This window comes from Cydia pomonella, chromosome 18, assembly GCF_033807575.1.
Source record: "Cydia pomonella isolate Wapato2018A chromosome 18, ilCydPomo1, whole genome shotgun sequence".
In the NCBI taxonomy this organism is placed as follows: Eukaryota; Metazoa; Arthropoda; class Insecta; order Lepidoptera; family Tortricidae; genus Cydia; species Cydia pomonella.
Genome location: NC_084720.1, coordinates 10,011,782 through 10,031,569, shown reverse-complemented (window position 1 = coordinate 10,031,569; position 19,788 = coordinate 10,011,782). Strand labels below are relative to the sequence as shown.

The window sequence follows — 19,788 nt, the reverse complement described above, 5'->3', positions numbered from 1 at the left end:
ATTTTTGCGGTGGGAGGGTGGGAACATTAATTGCATGTAAAAATACGCAAGTAAGTATAACGGGTTAGCACTGATTGACTAACACGTTATTTTCTCGCGGATTAGCAAAGTAATATTTCTTGTTTTAATAAATACAATAGCCAATACCTTACCTGGGTAAACATGACATTATAATAATCTTAAAATAAATAATTACCTCAATACAACAGCCACCGCCGCGCAAACCTACGAAGCTAGTGAACTTATGTACCTACAAGTAACGACATCTCGACTTGTCTGTTATTGATACCCACATCTCGCTCGCATCTACATATTCGAATTTAAATGTAGTTAGCTAAATATAGCCATATCTAAAAGCCGCTTTAATAATTCGGTATACTTTAGCATTATTAGATTCGTTATACTATATTGTAGATCTAACAATAAGTTAAAATCCTTCCTACTTCACCGGAACCCGAGGGCCTACCGCGAACACCGAAGTTTGCAAATTGCGGGCATCTCTTTCTTTTACTCCAATTAAGGCATAAATAGAGTGACAGAGAAATTTTTACCGCAATTAGCGAACTTCGGTGTTCGCGGTGTAATCAAGTATGCGCAGCTAAAGCGGCTGAAAAGCTCAAGATTCACAAATACAGTTGTCTTGGCCCCGAGCATATTTTCATGCTTTTTGGGGCTCAGACCCTTGGCCCGTGGGGTCCTAACTCTCTACAGCTTTTTAATGAGCCATCCAAAAGACTAGTCGACTTCACTGGCGACCAAAGAGCTACCAGCTTTCTCGCGCAACGTATTGGCATCGCAATACAGCGGGGAAATACTGCCAACATCCAGGCACCGTATCAAAGTATAGACATAAGTAAAGTTAAAGTAAGTTAAATATACATTTAATATATGCTTACATGAGCCGATTCCGATTTACAAATAATGCACTTGCCTAGAATTGTGATAAGGGTGACGTTGTATGAAACAGTATTGTGAATGTATGCATGCTGGGCCCTAAGAGACGGACCGCCAACGAGTTTCAATACTTTGCTATGCAAGTATGCAGAAGGACGCATGGATGTATGCCGTTAAAGTTTTGTGGTGTTTTTGTTAAAAAAGTCAAGATAGGTGTTGTCTGATTAGTCAGATATTTTAGCAGATTACTAATTAACAGTTTTATTGTATGATTTTAGCTAGATTTACAATTTAAATGAGATTGAATACATTCACGTCTCTGTTTTTGTCTCGTCTTGCCTTGTCTTGTCTTGTTGTCTCTGTTGTGGTTTTAGGGAAAGCGGATAGGGCAAAGTGGGTAGCCACGCGCTTACTAAGTTTACATGTAACGTAGCAACACATTTATATTCATTGTAAGATCTCTAGAATATGTCGAAATGCTGATTATACGTCTGTTATTAATAATATAACTTAGTAAAATGCAATAAAGTAACTTTAAATGGTTAAAGATTCGCGTCGAAATCTCACAGAAAATAAAATTCCAAAATATAGTAGTTTGGGACATTCAATGACATTAAATTTCATTTCATGATACCGTTTGGTAGCGATTACATTATTTATGTAACAATTTTGTGATTATATAGGTATTTAGTTTAAATTTAAGGGAATAAAGTTTAACTAAAAAAATACCAGCTTTGCCCAACCACTAAACGTTTTGCCTAAAGCATCAACCCACTTTAGGCCCAAGTCTGGGCAAAGCAGGTTTTAGCAGACCCTTTCCTTTTCTTCTTTTGTGTGAAGATTTGTAAGCGGTAACTTAACAAACGATCTAAATTAAAGTTCCATTAAAGACTACGCGTCAAAATGGCCTCATTTCTGTTGGTTTTTGGTCCAGGCTCCATACAAAGTTGCCCATGGTTCAGCCCTAACTAATAACTGCATATTCGCTACTTTAATAAGATATAATCGTAGATTTATTGACGGTTGTTATTAGCTTACCCGCTTTTGGCCCCCTTACCCTAACAATGATGATCAAACGCGATGATAATTAAGATAGCTATATACTTACAACATATTTTATAATAAATGTCTAATAGGTATCACGCCATTATGTCTCTATTTTATGATAATAGTTGAAATCGTTTGTCATCGCATCAATCAATCAAATATGGCGACGACAGTACTAATTCCTCGCTCCGTCGCTCACTGCAATGTACGAGTATTCGGGGCCAATTTACCAAATATTTGTTCACGTTTTCAGGCAAAAGTTGACAAAATGGATGCTAACTGGATTTTTATGCCAGTGCCAGTAGTGCCTTATAAGTGAGTGATGTGATCATATTATTGATGAATACATGCTTTTATCTACAATTTAAAATTAAAAGTATAGTCAGCGAAAAAAAGCTTGTCTCAAACATGAATGCAAATCAGTTTCATGCAGCCAACTCAGCCACCAGTCCGTCAGGAGTTAGTAAGAAATTACACAATTTCTTACTAATTTCTCAGTTTAGCCGTAGGCCTATAGCATATAGACTTAATGGCGCAGCGACCCGAAATGAGTCTTGGCCCCCGACACGCCAGTTGACTCGATTCTATGCCATCTCCCACCAATTATCGGCTTGGAGATCGTGCAAGTCCGCTTCAACAGCACCGGCCCAGCGATACCTGAGACGTCCGATCGGCCTCCGCCCTACCAAGCGTGCCAGGTATGCCCTTTTAGCGCCGCGAAGTTTTTCTAAAACTGTCATCTTCGCTTCTCACAGGGCCCAGGATCGTTCTAATCCTTTATGCCACAAGGAGCTTGTTTTCTTCTTTAAGTATTAGTGTACAACTCTCGCATCCGTACATGAGTATCGGCCGTATGACCGTCTTATATGTACATAGGTATATGCGTATTTTGTTGTTGTTCAGGAGTTTGGACACTAACACTTTATGAAGAGTAACACTACATCGTAAGGCGTTCACAATCCGGATATCGATTTCCTCCTCCGTATTGGTGTCGGTGACACTAATACTGGTGATAAATGCCAGATGTTTTCTAGCAATATTCATGTAACGCAGGTTTAAATTGATATATGATGGTAGTGTCTTTAACAGGGAAGAAATGAGTATGTCAGCCGAAATAGGTACCTAGTTATGTAGTATTTTGACTACACATGCTCGGGTATAATGGAATTACTGAAAGTCATAATGCTAAATAGTCATAATTATAATCAATTTTAAAGAAACACTGATGTAGGTAATTAACGCTATTTAAAAATGTATGACCTGGGGCCTTATTCGACATGCACAACTGTCAAATTTCGCGTCCACATCAAATCAACACTTGATTCTATCGCATGTTGATTGTATCAAGTGTTGATTCTATCAACTGTGGATATTATCATTTGGAACAATCAAAACTCATTCATAGAAAAAATAATCAAACTAAAATCAACTTTGTTTATTACTACTATACAGTTTGTAATGGCTCTGAACTCGAAGTGGATCGGTTTGATTTGATTGTCACCTGACTGTGGATTGCTAATGTCAAATTTTGACAAGTGTTGATTTTATTGCTAGACTTTATTGTCTATGGGCTTGGGCACCATCTTGGATTTTTTGACGTACGACAGGGAATACCCTTCCTTTCATACAATATATGGCATAGAGTAAGGCGTCTTTTTTTTTTAAAACATAACTTTACAAGAATCAGCGACATCTTGTATCCGATAGTATAAGTAATGCGCTATGAATAATGCGGCGGCGAGTAGTGAAACTATACCTGACAATGTCAATCAATTAAAAAGTGACCACACAGTTGATGGTCGATAAAGGCGATTATTAATTGAATTTTAACGACAATAAAGCACTATTGACATGCGATCTTTTTGTTGAACCCACACCTACACGTCGAATAATGCTCGCTCCACATATTCTCCTAGAAACGCTCAAAATTGTAAAAAAAATTGATGCAATTTACTCCGCACCCAGTCTCAAGTTGCTTCTAAACCACGTTCACGAACCAAGTTGTAACCTAACACATCTGTAAATATAAGGCATATGATTTAGAGATAAAGTCCGTTTTTTTTAAATTACGAGATGGTTCATGAATAACCTTTATTACTATAAAAATAATACTACATTTGTCAAAAAAAAATTCTGTATTGCGCTATTACATAATGCATAAAATTGATATAAAGATAGGTACCATAGTAGCTCGCTCACTTGGTCTATCAACAACTATTTTAATGCTCTTTGTACTCGTATACGCGACCCTATTGTATGTACAGTCGCCATCAGATATATCGGAACGCATGTATGAGATCTCAAATTATTAAGATAAGACCTACTGTCCTGTCTATATTACTTACCAAGACCTAAGTACCTATTATTTATATGTACCTACACAAAGAGAATTCCTATGTTAAAAGGAGATTAAATACATATTTTGTTATTCAACTACAAATAAAATAAAATTTATCTTTTTCAGTTAACACATTTTTTTACCGATTTCTTTAATAAAATAAAACATTAAAGTATTATGTGACTATATTTCATTGTCTTCGGTGTAGATTATTTACTGATGTTCCAATTTCCTGTATCAGTTTGGTACCAGGAAATATAAAAACTACACCTCTTCAAAAACTTTGCTGGTAGTTCGACATCTGTAAGTTTAAATATAAAACATGATAAAAACACTTAAGTCAAAAACGTATACATAAAATATTTGCCCTATATTCTGGTCGCTCGGTAGGGTGCCCAGAAGGCTGGGTGCATTTCCGCGCTGGTTAACAATGCTGATCCTCTGGTCACCAGAAGCCTAAATAAGGCGCTCTCATAGAGCCACGCTAGTGCCCTACAGTTTCAAATTCAACCCCAAGTGCCACAAATATGTAGTTAAGGGTTTAAATTCTGGATCAAGAACATGGAATACTATTCGCTAGTAAGGCCATAGGTATTAGAAAAAAATAATAGTAGGAGACGGCCGTAGTCATGGTAGGTGGTACAGGTGGGCCAGGCAAGCTCTGAAATTATGCACCTATTTTACTATAACTTTGTTCACCTGTGTATATTTACTGTTTCCATGATAATCATTTTTAATATGTAGCCCGTGTAATCGGGCTGTATAATTGGTCTCATATTTTTTAACACAAAATCATAATTTTAATTCAATAATTAATGGTGTTTTACATATTAATCATTAATGTTTAATGTACCTATTTTGCAAAATTTTCTTGCATATAATAATATTGTTTACTTCAATTGACGTGTTTATTATTTTCGTTACTATGTCAACGTTAATACTTAAAAAATTATAACGTGAAGGTTGAGTCCGCAGTACAGTTACAGTTTACGTACATAGTGGCATTAGCACAGTCGGATTAGGACCAAACTCGAAATGTCTGAACAGTCATGAAATTTGGTATGTATATACGCCCCTTAAAGACCCCTTTTTCATGCCCACACCATTTGACATTTGGGGACCTCGAGGAACCGCAGCCATCTTGGAAAATGTGGACCATCCAGGAGAAATTCGCGTTTTACTCTAAATCTACGTTCTTTATTCAATAATCGTGTAAGGCAACATTCAAGCTTATAAAATTCTACATAAAATAGTTTGAGACATCTTTGCGAAAAAAAATGATCTTGCTGTAAAAAATACTTGCTAAACCCAGATTTAGCCCTTATACCCTTTCATGGGATATTCTCTTAATAGGAAACTTGGAACAATAAAAATTCCACTTTTAACTATACATTTGTACATAATCTACCCCAATATCAATATTTTACTTGACTGCAACTTAACCAGAAAGTAGGGTTATGGGTATAAGTACTGAGGATTCAGGACACCCTGTACCTTAGGATACTGGACGGATTTTTTAAATGACGTATTATTTAGCCCTAAACTTTTTTCTTCCGTTAATTTTAGTAACTTTGTATTGCATAGCACTTGTATACTAACTGTGGATCTACTGATGTCTGTTTTACTGTACTCCGCTCAATAGTTTAGGCGCTAGAAGAAAAAATATGATTTAATATTCGGAGTCCTCTCAAGGCGGCTGTATTGATTTTTCTTTAATAGAACAAGTAAAAGTAGGTTGTGAATGGCAAGAGAAATCTAACGATACGTCATTTAAAAAAATCCGTCCAGTATCCTAATACCTAACTACTGGGTGTACTGAATCATCAGTACGTACACCCATAACCCTTCTTTCTGGTATAGTCACAGTAGAGTAAAATGTTAATATTGGGGTAGACCACGTACAAATGTATAGTTAAAAATAGAATTCATATTCCTCCGAGTTTCCTTTTAAGAGAATGTCCCCTGGAAGTGTATAAGCGTTAAACTTAGATTCAGCAAGTATTCTCTATAACAAGATGTATTGTTCTGCAAAGATATCGAGGACTTTTTTGTGTAGAATTTAATAAGTTTTAATGTTGACTGTTGTGTTGATGGTACACATTTTCCAAGATGGCTCGGATTCCTCGAGATCCCCAAATGTTAAATGGTTTGGGCATGAAAAAGGGGCCTTTAATTTATATACATAATAAATTTCATGACTGTTACAGAGATTTCGAGGTTGGTCCTAATCCGATTATGCTACATAGTGCGTCCGCAGCAAATTCGGTTCTCCATACAAATGTAGTTACGCTCTCATTTTAAAATGACTTGCTAGATTGCTCTGAAACTTTGTACTTATAATATGATATGGTATGTCTATGCCTATAATTAATTTAAAACATAAATGTGAAATGAGAGCCAGTTAAGTTCAATATTAAGAATATGAGTCGTTGTTGATTCGCCGACAACGGAATTGAGATCTATATGGGTCCCATGTTCTGTGCTGTGTAGAAAATCCTGAAATTATAAAAGATTTGTCTTGGCTAGTTTTTACGTATAGGCTACGTATCACCGAAACGTCACAAACACCACGAAGGTTCGGCTTGTACGGGCCGTCGTTTTTCCTATATTCTTACACGCTGCGGAGACCTGGACTATCCGAAAGACAGAGGAAAAGACGATAGACGCCCTAGAAATATGGTGCTGGAGGAAAATGCTGGGGATATCCTGGACCGAGTTTCGGACTAATGTCTCCATCCTTAAAGAACTCCGTATCAAGCAGCGCCTTTCGACTCTCGTAAAGACCCGCATACTCAGTTTTTTCGGTCACGTCTCGAGGAGGAACAACGACTCCATAGAGCGTCTAGTGGTGCAGGGTAGAGCAAACGGAAAAAGACCGCGCAAAAGGCCACCTATGCGATGGACTGACCAAATCAAATCTGCCATGAAGGGTCCCCTGAACGCATTTGCCAGAATGGCCCCCAACCGCGAAAAATGGCGAGAAATCGTACGGCAAGCAACATCTGCGCCTGATATCAGCAGTTGACCACGACGCTCTGAGTACAACGACAAAGAAGAAGAAGACGTATCATATTTGTCTAAAATTTGGTTTGTTGGTACACACACAAGGGATAGTCTCTAGCTAGGTACGGGGTGCCACACTCGTCAGCGCGACGGCGATATTTTTTACCTTTTACCTAAAAATCTCAAATTTGTGTACGGGCTCAGCTCCTGTTTCGTCTTAAGCCTGAATTTAACAGATTCTGACTCACAGGGGGCTTTGAGCATGCTGTTGCGTTCGTTTTCAAATTTTGAAAAAAAGAACTAGCCTAACAACACAATAAATGCTTGTTTTTCCGCATTCTTCACTATATCTCCCTGTCTCACTACTATCTGACCTTCTAACCCAGAGGGGAAAATATACCTTATTGGGGCTACTCCATCTTCCTCATGATAATTATATATTTTACTTTACTGTAAAGCAATCGGTACATGTTACAAGATGCACATTGTTAAGAGCCGGGGTTAGAACCCACGACCATTGGTTTTAAAATGAAGCTTTGTATATAATTTGTATTTTTATAATAAATCTGTTTTCTTGTTGACATTTTGTGGTATTGTATTGCTTTATGTTAATTGTCAAGATAGTTCTTTCATCCTGGACAATTGTCACATGCGTCACATGTACGTTTTATGATAGATCTACATCGACGCAACTGCATGTCATTGTCAAAGAGCATATAATCACTACGTTTTAAGAGACGGGACTTCCATACTAGCGAGTGGAATCAGTTTGTTTCGCAAATCATTACCAAAATGTACGACAAAGAACCGTCAAAGAACCATAGTACCAACATAAGCGATTTAAATAGTGTAGTACGCTACACGCTTACGATTCTTATCGATATCGATAAAATGGGGAGGGTTGAAACATAGGCTCCTGTCTACAAATTTTGTACTCGAAATCAGGTTAGCATCGAGTCCACATTTAAGTTGTATGTTATATAGTGGATAGTTCTTAATTGGACTACTATCTGGTCGGGCTTAATGTGGACCCGAATTATTTTAATACAGTTTTTAAGTCGTGTTTTTTTATTTTATTAAATGCTTGATTTTCATAATTATGTGCACATACATGTTTGAATAAATGTAACTTTTCTATGGGAAAATGTATCAGGTCTTCATTCCCAACAAATTTGGCCCACTGCATGCATCTGAAAACATACAGCCTTGGAAAAGCATGACTTTATCTACAGTTTATATTCCATGTGTTTGCTAATGAGATGATCAACTGATTATTTCGCGCTAATATGCATCTATAAATCATGTTTTTCGGCATCCAGTTATCAACAACCCTATATCAATGCTTTAACTTTTTATGTATTTATATGTCTGTTAATCATGAGAACGGGTCTGGCCTTGTTGGCAGCGACCCTGCCTATGAAGCCGATGGTCCCAGGTTCAAATCCTGGAACGGGCATTTATTAGTGTGATGAGCATGAATATTTGTTCCTGAGACATGGGTATTTTCTATGTATTTATAAATACTTATAAATTAGGTCTATGTACATATATATACATTATTGCACAAACTGACTTAGTACTAAAGTATGAATGGCATGTGTTGTGGGTATATATATATATATGTATATTGTTGTCTAAGTACCCACAACACATGCCATTCATACTTTAGTACTAAGTCAGTTTGTGTAATAATGTCCTATAATATTTTTTTATTTATCATAAAAACAGAGATTAATTTTCTTACATTTTAGGTTAATATATTAAATAATCACTAGATAAAAAAAATATGTTAACTAATGACCATTAATGCATAAGTAATAGATAATTTATGCATTATTAATCTTCGACAAATTAATTATGGTCATATTGCATGCTAGTTCTAAGGAAATTTCACATATTTAATTTAATTATTTACACTGATATACTTACAAATAAAACTAGTTATCGATAGTTATAGTACATCCCTAGTTCACAACGAAAAATAATGTAAAATATCTAATTTTCGATGTGTTTATAGCCTGCTGACCCAAAATAAGGTCAAAAGTATCTAAAGCAATACTTACCAGTCTTCATCCAAGGGAAATTTCGCCATAAAATCCCTTTTTTCGTGATTTTCTCGAGTGGCTCGCTTGCCACATATTTCACACTTAGTAAACCGTTTTCTCGCTGGCATTGTAACAAACTCGCTCTTTGCTCTGATCACGGTTGACTATTTTCGATTTTTGCACTAAATAATAAAGAAATTACACGAAATACCCGAACAAAACATTGAAGCCTTCAAAACAAACAAAGCAATTAGGCTGACAGTAGACTTGATGTAAACTTGACAGAATAAATAGCACTGACGTTTTCTTTTTCTTCGTTGGCAATGATTTGCGAAACAAATTCCATACAAAACTTTTTTCTTCCTAGTTGCGTCAGCCTGATCGGAATTTGGCAGCTAACTCCATCTTGCGTCCAGTAGAAGAATCAAAATCGTACAGGTAAAACTACTCTCTGCCTTAGGATCCCCTTTTAAATGTCATAAATCCAAACATGGCAGCCATACCCATCGACAAAAAAGTCTACCGTTGATCTAATTTCATTTGACAGTTAACTAATACGTATTCGACACGCTTATATTTGACAACTAGAATCCTGACTAGAGCTGGGACTGCGTACCAAAAGTACGTCTCTGTTACTCGTACCAAAAGTACGTCTAAAATACCAGTTTTACGAGTATGACCCCCAATAGGCAGTTTACGTATTTGCCGTGCTTAGGCGTCTTACAAATAAGGATTATTTATACAAATATCGACTTATTATTTCGGTAAGGGTCGGAAATATGGTGACGTTTTGAGTGAAGGCTATGAATCTATTGTCATATTTTTGTTATATATTATTACATTATTTTTAGATACAACAGACACCCAGACGACCATCTGTTAACAAAATTTTATTTTACCTAAAGTAACGGTAAGAATGGAGGTACGAGGTGATAAAAGTTTCATATTTGTTTTATTTCAGAAATCAAAGTCCGTACTTTTAAATACTCGACAAGCTAAAAGTAGTCTATTACAAATAACCTGTTCCAAAAACTATTCCGGTACAACGCCCCGCCTCTAGTGTGGATATTGTTCACTGACAGGTGGTGATAATAGCAATTCGACAAGTCACAATATTTCTCACATCAAATGGAAATCAACACGAAACGTCACTTTTAGCATGTCGAATAAGGGCCCTGTAGAATATATTTTACTTGAACTGAATGGATTCTGTACCTATTTAAAGACTTTTTACTTACCTACTTACTTATACATAACATGCTCATACATTTATCACGATGTATTAAATAATACCGAAACGAAAATAACTATTATATTCAATTTCCTCATGTCACTCACTACGCAAATACACGAAACCAGTTTAAAAATGATACGAAATACGTCCAATGTGACATTGTGTAAACATGCGCGTGAATTGACGACCGACTTGAGTTTATTTCGATACGCTGAAATTTTACATTTAGCTGCTCAGACTTTGAACAACTTAACTCAATTCAAACATTTATTTACCAAATAGGCTACACAAGCACTTTTTAGAATGACTCACGTGCCGAGGCGTCCAACACTGCGTTTTCTATAGAGAGTATATAATTATGTATGATGTGAAAACACGATCACCGATCACCCGTCATAGAAAACGAAGTATCGGACGCTCCGGCTCGGCCCCGGGCCGGACTAACGTGAGTCATCCTTTACACATCAAGTAACTTGTTTTACAACAGATACTAGCAGTTAGAAACGAGCTGTAGAACTCGCGTACCCCATACCACCCCAACAATTGTCAAAAAAAATTTATTACCGAATAATATCACCAGAATTGGTTGAAAAATGAGAGATGTAGAAAACACTCGGGCAGCTGGATATACGAAAGCATTTACAAATATACATTTATAAGTATCAAATGCTAGATTTGCTTGGAAGTGTCGATTTCAAAGAATTTCTTTATAAATTTTTGAAAAAGGTCAATTTTCCTAATTTCCGCGTAACGATCCCATTTAATAAGGAATACCAAGATATTAAGCTTTTTTAAAAACGGAATAAAATCCAAAAAATACCCGATTTTAAACTAAAAATGAAATTTAAATTCGGAATCGCTTGTTAGCGATAAGACCGCCTGTTGTTACCTAGTTACATATTAGTGTCTATTTTTCTTTTTAATTTCATGTAAAATATATTATTATTAGTGCAATAGTAAGTTTTTTGTTTTACAAGAGGACAAAGTTGTTATTTAACCTCCTGTATCAATATTGATACCCCAACAAGCGAAAGATTCAAACATTGAACCAATAGTGTAACGAGTGGTTCGTAAAGTGGAATCTTGAGAGTTTGGAGAGTTTCAAGGCACGAATGTTAAACAAACTCTAAAACATTACTAATCAAATTCGAATGAACGTTACTAAGTATTTTATCATTCAAAATCATCACTTATAAGTTAATTATATCAGCCAACATGAGCAAACGACTCAAAATTTGCATGAGATTACTTTGCCACACATGTGGATAAATTGCAAATTTCTCATCTGTTTTTAAAATACAAACAGAGCCTTTACGAGCTGGAGTGGTGAAAAGAATATTTATTTACTTAAACTCTCCGTGAGTCTTATCATTATAATAATTTAACGGAAAATATTTACTCACTATTTTAAAATGTAATGCTCCAAAGCTCATTGTTAGTATTCTCACGTACACCTTTTATCGACGTACAATTCAGATGCACCTGGAATAGTGTAGGTAGCGTGTTATCCACGAACATATTAGTAACTTTTCATGCACCATGATCATGCAACATATAAGTAAGTACGAATATCTGATTGTAACTCAGAAATTCTGTTTAAACTGAATAATTTATTAAACATTATTAAAATATTCATGAACAACGCTCATGTTGGTCTAGCACTGATGAAGTTTCTAGGGAATATATGATAGACTAATACTAACATCGGAGATCCAAATACAAGATGCAAGTTGTCGAATAGCCCTCCACAGTTTGACTAATTAATGCACTGAACTCATATAAGTCAGTGAACAAGTCTCTAACTTTCTTAGATCGAGCGGTGGGTTAGGAAAATAATCAATTATTTCTAGTTGCATAAATTGAAAAACGTTAGAAGATTTATGAAACCTTGTTCAGCTATTATATGTAAATCACATCAAAAACATTTTCATGTAAAATGTTGCCAAGACGAGACCATAAGGCTCGCACTGTCAGAAAGTTATCAGATCTCTTCTAGAACCAAGCTTCTAACTCTACAAGTCCTAACTTCATAAACTCTACACCTTAGTCAAAATATATGGCTTGGCCGTTTTGCTACCGTCACATCGGCGTAAGGTGAAAAATGTATGACACTATTCATTATTTTTTATTATACAATACTTCTTGTAGTAACGAAACCACATATTTTGACTAAGGTGTAGAGTTTGTGAAGTTAGGGTTTGTAGAGTTAGAAGCTTGGTTCTACAAGAGATCTAATTACTTTTTGACAGTGCGAGCCTTATGGTCTCGTCTTGGCAACATTTTACATGAAAATGTTTTTGATGGAATATTACTTCTTTTTGTAAGTTACTTATGACAACCTTTCATTCCCTAATTTAAAGGATTGGGGGGGGGCGGGGGGGTTTACTATAAAAAATCCTGAAATACTTATCGGGGGGCATCTTTTATACAATCTGCTTTTTTACTGATTCTCCATACAAACTCCAGCCCCTTTTTCCCCCTAACGCCCTGTTCACCCTTACGGGGTGATTTTGGGGTTGAAAACTATTTTATATCCTTACCCATAACAAAAACAATCTACATAGCAAATTTTAACTAAATCGGGTCAGCGGTTATTGATTCGCCATACAAAATTCCAACCCCCTTTTCACCCCTTTAGAGGCGGAAATTTCGGGATTTTGAATTTTTTTGTTGTTGATGTACTAATACTATCCTACATACCAAATTTCAGCTTCCTAGGACTTCAGGAAATACCCTAAAGGTTTTGATGATCATCAGCGAGTGAGTGAGTCAGTAACGAAATCGGGGTTTTTTAGATATGAATAAAATCTAAAATATGAGACCTATGCAATTGAAATTTTCTATGCTTAATAAGTCCACTTTTGACATTATATCTCGAGAATTTTGTTTATCTGGTATAAACCAATCACAAGTTATGAGGGGTTGAAAAAATGACGAAGCGTTTCGAAAAAAGGTAGGTAGTGCCCTTGCGCTTTGCTTTGCTCGTCTTGGCGGGGGCACTGCCGTGCCCCCAGATATTATAATTTACGTAAATGACGTAATGAACTAGTTATCGGCAATTATTTGCCGAGTTATAACGGTGACGCTACGGGTTGGCGAGGGGTAGTTAGATAGTACTTTTTAGATTAGTTACGGAAGTAATGTATCTATTTATTTGAATAAGATAGGTACCTTACTTTCTATTTATATGACATTAGATATACATAAACTTTTCTAACAATGTGTAGCTAAATAAAACAAATTTATATCCACAGTAGTCAGGGCCCCGACCCACAAGATTTCGTCAGGTGTTAATTTAAACAGATCTTCCGGGGGGTCTGGAAAAGAGTTTTTAGGGTTCCGTAGTCAACTAGGAACCCTTATAGTTTCGCCATGTCCGTCTGTCTGTCTGTCTGTCTGTCCGAGGCTTTGCTCCGTGGTCATTAGTGCTAGAAAGCTGAAATTTGGCACAGATATATAAATCAATAAAGCCGACAAAGTCGTACAATAAAATCTAAAAATTTTTTTTTTTCGCTTCAACCCTATAGTGTGGGGTATCGTTGGAAAGGTCTTTCAAAACTAATAGGGGTTTTCAAGAAACATTTTTTGATAAAGTGAATATATTCGGAGATAATCGCTCCGAAAGAAAAAAAAAGTGTGTCCCCCCCCTCTAACTTATGAACCATAGGTCTAAAAAATATGAAAAAAATCGTAGAAGTAGAGCTTAAGAAAGACATTAAATGAAAACTATAGCGGACATGATCAGTTTAGCTGTTTTTGAGATATCGCAAAAAGTTTTCCCTTCATAGTATTTATTTAATCGTATGGCATATTTTTTAAACAGAATACAGACAGCTATAGATGTAGATTTAGGGCAGTCAGCCACTTGATGGCCTCGTCGGTAAGGGTGATCAGGTTTTCAGGAGGTCCATTGGCATAACGCGTTATGGGACACTCCTCGATAATGTGCTTGGATTGTTTGGGCAGCCTCTCCACAATTGCAGGCCGGGGATTCCACCCATCCACACCGGTGTTTGTAATGAGCACAGCGGCCGTGGCCAGTGCGAAGTCTGTTCAAGCTACACCAGTGCCGTCTTGGTAGGTCAGACCCTTTAATAATGGTACCTGGAATGATCCCGGAGCCCAACTTTCCCGCCATCAATGAGTTCCACGACTGTGTCCACTCACGCTTCAGGTTGAAGCAACTGACGAGAAGACCTTCATAGTAAAAAGACACTTTAATTAGGTACTGATTATGCAAATTTGCCTATTTGTTTAACTCGGGTCATCCCTTGGTTTACATTTTACTATACTTTAAGCTCCAGTTTAGCTTATTGTGACGGAAGAGTATCTACGGAACCCTACACTGAGCGTGGCCCGACATGCTCTTGGCCGGTTTTTCTATTATAATATCTAGTATGTTAGAAAATTCAAAATTCAAAATTCAAAAATGTATTCTGCAAGTAGGCCTCAAGGGCTCTTTTACAAGTCAATACAACATTTATAGTAACATCATATAGTGACATGAAAAATACATAACAACATTTATAAATACAACAGCCAATACCTGGGTAAACATTACATTATAATAATCTTAAAATAAATAATTAATACAATACAATAGAGATGTATAGTCTCTATGGTTAAAAACACATTAAATCTGGAGATGTAAAAGGTCCCCAATGTCAGAGTACTAATACTAATAAAATTTGGAGGTGTAAAGTCTCTCCAAGTGTCAAAATAAAATTTATACTAAATAAATAAACCGCGTCTGGACTGTTAAACTAGCAGTCTCATAAACTAATGCTACATTCTGTACATAACTAGTATGTACCAAGTAAAGTAGCATTATTACACCCACCAGTAGCGCTAATATTGTCAGCTCTTTATCATTTGCCACCATGCCTGCCACGTTCTAACAAGTTTGTAAGCGTGAAAATGACGGGCATACTGACAAATGATAAAAATGGAACTATGCTGTCACCGCAGTCATAATTAAATAAATATGATATATTGATTTAAAATTAATCAACCCGATCATTAAAATAATTTCTTAAGTATTTAATAATTTCTGAACTTACATATGTAATATGGTATCATTGTAAATACTTTAAGAATGAAATGCGGAGAAAAACCATATGTTTTGGACTGGCAGCAAAAGAAGTGTACTGAATTCATAAATACTCGTTTAATTTCAGAATGTTTTCAACACAACACTTACGAGTTCACCAAATGTTTTTTGTAAATACTTATGCATAAACTAACTGACTGACTGACTGCATTGCTTAGCGATAATATTTTAAAGTTTTCTTAATAGAGTCAAGCGCTCGACTCAAAATTCAACAAAAATACACGAGGTCCTCAAGGGTATAGGGTCCACAAGTCAAGAAAATACCTAATTATCGTGATATCATAACAGTGGCATAAAAATAGGTTAGGTTCGGCCGTTCATTTGTCAAATTCCTATTTTTTAAGAAGCAATCTTGAATGCAAATTTGTAGCTAAGTAAATCTATCGATGGATGTAGACAGCAATTTATTATAACGCATAACGGAGCTGTTGTATGGTGACCCCGCACCCAGCTAACCACGGCCATAGACAAACTTAATAAAACACAAAGACTAGCATGCGTAGCTGCGACGGGATGTATGAGATCTACCCCAACTGCGGCGCTAGAAATAATGCTAGGACTCCTGCCACTACACATATGCATACAGAAAGAAGCAGCGGCCACGGCCCTTCGGTTGAAAAACCTAAACCTATGGACAACTCGCAATTCACCGCACAAGAAGATCTATGGAAATATGATCTCAAAAATACCAACAACTATTATCTTCTGGAAAGACTACGCTATATCGTTAACAGAAGATCCGAAGGATGAACTATACCAAACAAACCTAAGAATATTTACAGATGGCTCGAAAACAAATGAAGGGACAGGATGTGGTGTCTTCTCGGAGGACCTGCACATACACAGTATCTCAAAACCCCTGGGTGAACACAATACGGTATTCCAAGCTGAATGTGTAGGAATAATGGAAGCTTGCAATGCGATAAAAAGACGACAAGTAAAACAAAAATATGTATACTCAAGGTAAATCGGTATTACAAGCACTATGTAGCGACAAACTTACACCAGAACTCATAGTCGAAGCTTCAATGAAGTGAGCAAAGAAGGCAACAAAGTAACAATACAATGGATAAAGGGGCACAGCGGATCAAAAGGAAATGATGCAGCGGATAAACTGGCCAGAAAAGGTTGAGAAACACCGGCACATGGACCCGAACCCATCATACCCCTACCCGTGTCCTACATACAAAATCAGCTAGACCAACGTCAAAAACAACTGCACAATAAGTACTGGGTAGAAATGAACACATGTAAGTAGACCAAAGAAATTCTAGCGGAACAAAACCAAAATACTACTGAAAACACCTAGACACAAACTACGAAAAATATTAGGATTAATTACTGGACATAACACATTAAACAAACACCTACATAATATGGGTAAAACGGACAGCCCCATGTGCAGAGCGTGCATGGAAGAAGAGGAAACAGCGAAACATATTCTCCTAGATTGTAAACAGGTTGAAAAAACAGGAACAAATCACCTACCTAATAATGATTAGTTAACTAATTACCTGTTTCATAACTGCATCAATTATTATAATTTTAACAAATAGAATAATTTGCCAATCGCACACGGCTGTTATATAATATAGGTATACTCGTATGTAATTCATAAATTGCTAGTGCGTTATTAGGGTTCCGTAGCCAAATGGCAAAAAACGGAACCCTTATAGATTCGTCATGTCAGTTTGTCTGTCCGTTTATATCACAGCCACTTTTTTCCGAAACTATAAGAACTATATTGTTCAAACTTGGTAAGTAGATGTATTCTATGAACCGCATTAAGATTTTTACACAAAAATAGAAAAAAAAAACAATAAATTTTGGGGGTTCCCTATACTTAGAACTGAAACTCAAAAAAAATTATTTCATCAAACCCATACGTGTGGGGTATGGATAGGTTTTCAAAAATGATATTGAGGTTTCTAATATCATTTTTTTCTAAACGGAATAGTTTGCGCGAGAGTCACTTCCAAAGTGGTAAAGTGTGTGTGTGTGTGTGTCCCCCCCCCCCCCCCTGTAACTTCTAAAATAAGAGAATGATAAACCTAAAAAAAATATATGATGTACATTACCATACAAACTTCCACCGAAAATTGGTTTGAACGAGATCTAGTAAATAGTTTTTTTTAATACGTCATAAATGGTACGGAACCCTTCATAGGCAAATCCAACTCGCACGTGGCCGCTTTTTGTTCAATTAAGGACTAGTTTAAATAAATAACAGATTATTCTTATTAGTTTATTTATGTAGGCGATTATAGGGCGATTGACAAGTAATCCTATGTAGGTGTTAAAAATACTTACCTATTCCAAATTAAGTTTGTAGTATGTGTTATTGTACAATAAAGAAATCTACTACCTACATACACTATAACTACAAATTTGTTTGCCTACTAATGGAAATATATAACCGTATCTCATTGTCGTTAAATCGATTATTTACTCATACGTCAAACATATCTAACACCCGCACCCTGGGTGCTTGTGTCAGTTACTTAACGGTTTATGTATATATAAGTACCAAAGTAATTGGAGGACTGAAAACATTTGCCGATAATGGCATTAAGGTATTAAGTTGTCTCAATATTGTTCGATAATTATAGTTAATCGATGGTAAGTTCCGTTTACTGTGTGTATAGACTCTGCTTTATAAAGTGATTACAAAAGCGTACACAGTATACATTTTCAGAATAATTGTAAAATGCTCTTTAAGAATATTTAATACCTACAGTTGCTCAACAAAAACTAGGTACTATTTGCGTGCGCAGAGTCAGTTATTGTAATCTAGTGTTTTTTACTTTGTTCAATTTTGGACAATTTTGGTCTCCATATTTCATGAACAACAACTTGGCTCCCTTTTTAAAGAAATAACTAATCTTACAATCACTTAAAGAGTTTTCTAATTCTTAATACTACAAAATGTCGAGTAGTTCTGAAACCACCTGTAATTTCATAGGTGTATTTTCGGAACTACTCGACAATAAATATCAAGTATCTATTCGGAATCACCCGAATACACCTTATAGGCACCTACTCTATTTAATTCTAAAAGGTATATTGTATAACCACTGTGACGCTCATTTACTAGTAACATTCCACACCACAAGCAACAAAAGTGGGATCCTACACCATTACAGATAGGTAGGTACTACAACTGCAACAACAGTATCCTATTTAGAGACCACCTAAGTTTGCACCGTTCGCCAAACTCTTAAGTTCCTGTGAACTTAAGTAGCCGGTTGAATGTTTGCTATGTGGGTCAGTAAGACACCCGTCTAGTCGCTAGAGGCTACATCAGTTGTGGCAGTTACATACGTTAAATAGTATTTAAATGTTAGCCTAAATAATGTTAACTATTTTGGCCCAGCCGTACGTGGTCTTCGCCTATGAATTCAAACATTATATTTATTGAATTACTTCTCTTCTCTGTTTTGCGCACAAAGAATCAGTTATGAGGTATCCAAGCCAACTTTAAGCGTAAACCGTAATGATCGTAAAATATCATACATAACACTTAAAATCGTAATCGAAAACAGTTTGTTTTAAGAAAAATAAAAAATAACTGCGGGCCACGCGTAAATTCGAACTGAAACGTTTTCCATGTTTACATTACTCGATAATGGTTTACAAGATAAAAAGAATGTGTGTTTAGTACTTACGAATGTTATCCGGTAGTACAACAACGGTTATCAAAGCAAGCTTTGTAAGTATTTATTTGAAGTTGTTCGCGAATAGGCCGCGTTCGGGCGGTCGACTCCACCGGCGATTCTGTATCTACTGAGCGATCACGATCGCCTGTTGCTGTTCGCGCGCCAACATCGCCCATACTTTATCTTTTATTACTATCGCCTAGCCGGTGCTTCTGCAAAGTTTATTGCTAGGCTCTAAAGGTTGTTTAAAAGGTATACCTATGATAGATTGAACGTAAACTTGCGTTTGGAAATTAAATTACAACACCAAGTTACAACTGAGGAAGAACTAAGTGAGGAATTATAAATTTATCTCTGGGAAATTCGAATGAACAGCCTAGCGCCGCTGTTCACATCAGTTACTTTTTTGTACTTGAACTTGCTATTTTACTGAAGATAACGTATTATAATACATAAATAAA

At 36.2% G+C, this 19,788-nt stretch overlaps 1 protein-coding gene across 1 annotated transcript in view; it reads right to left on the bottom strand.

Annotated features, from left to right (window-relative positions):
- The window catches only part of LOC133527598 (G-protein coupled receptor dmsr-1-like), a 120,155-nt gene extending 100,602 nt beyond the window's left edge, over positions 1-19,553 (bottom strand). The window contains exon 1 of the mRNA XM_061864675.1: positions 19,337-19,553. The gene's annotated coding sequence lies outside the window, so the exon portion shown is untranslated. The remainder of the gene's footprint in view (positions 1-19,336) is intronic.
- Positions 19,554-19,788: the final 235 nt, after the last annotated feature.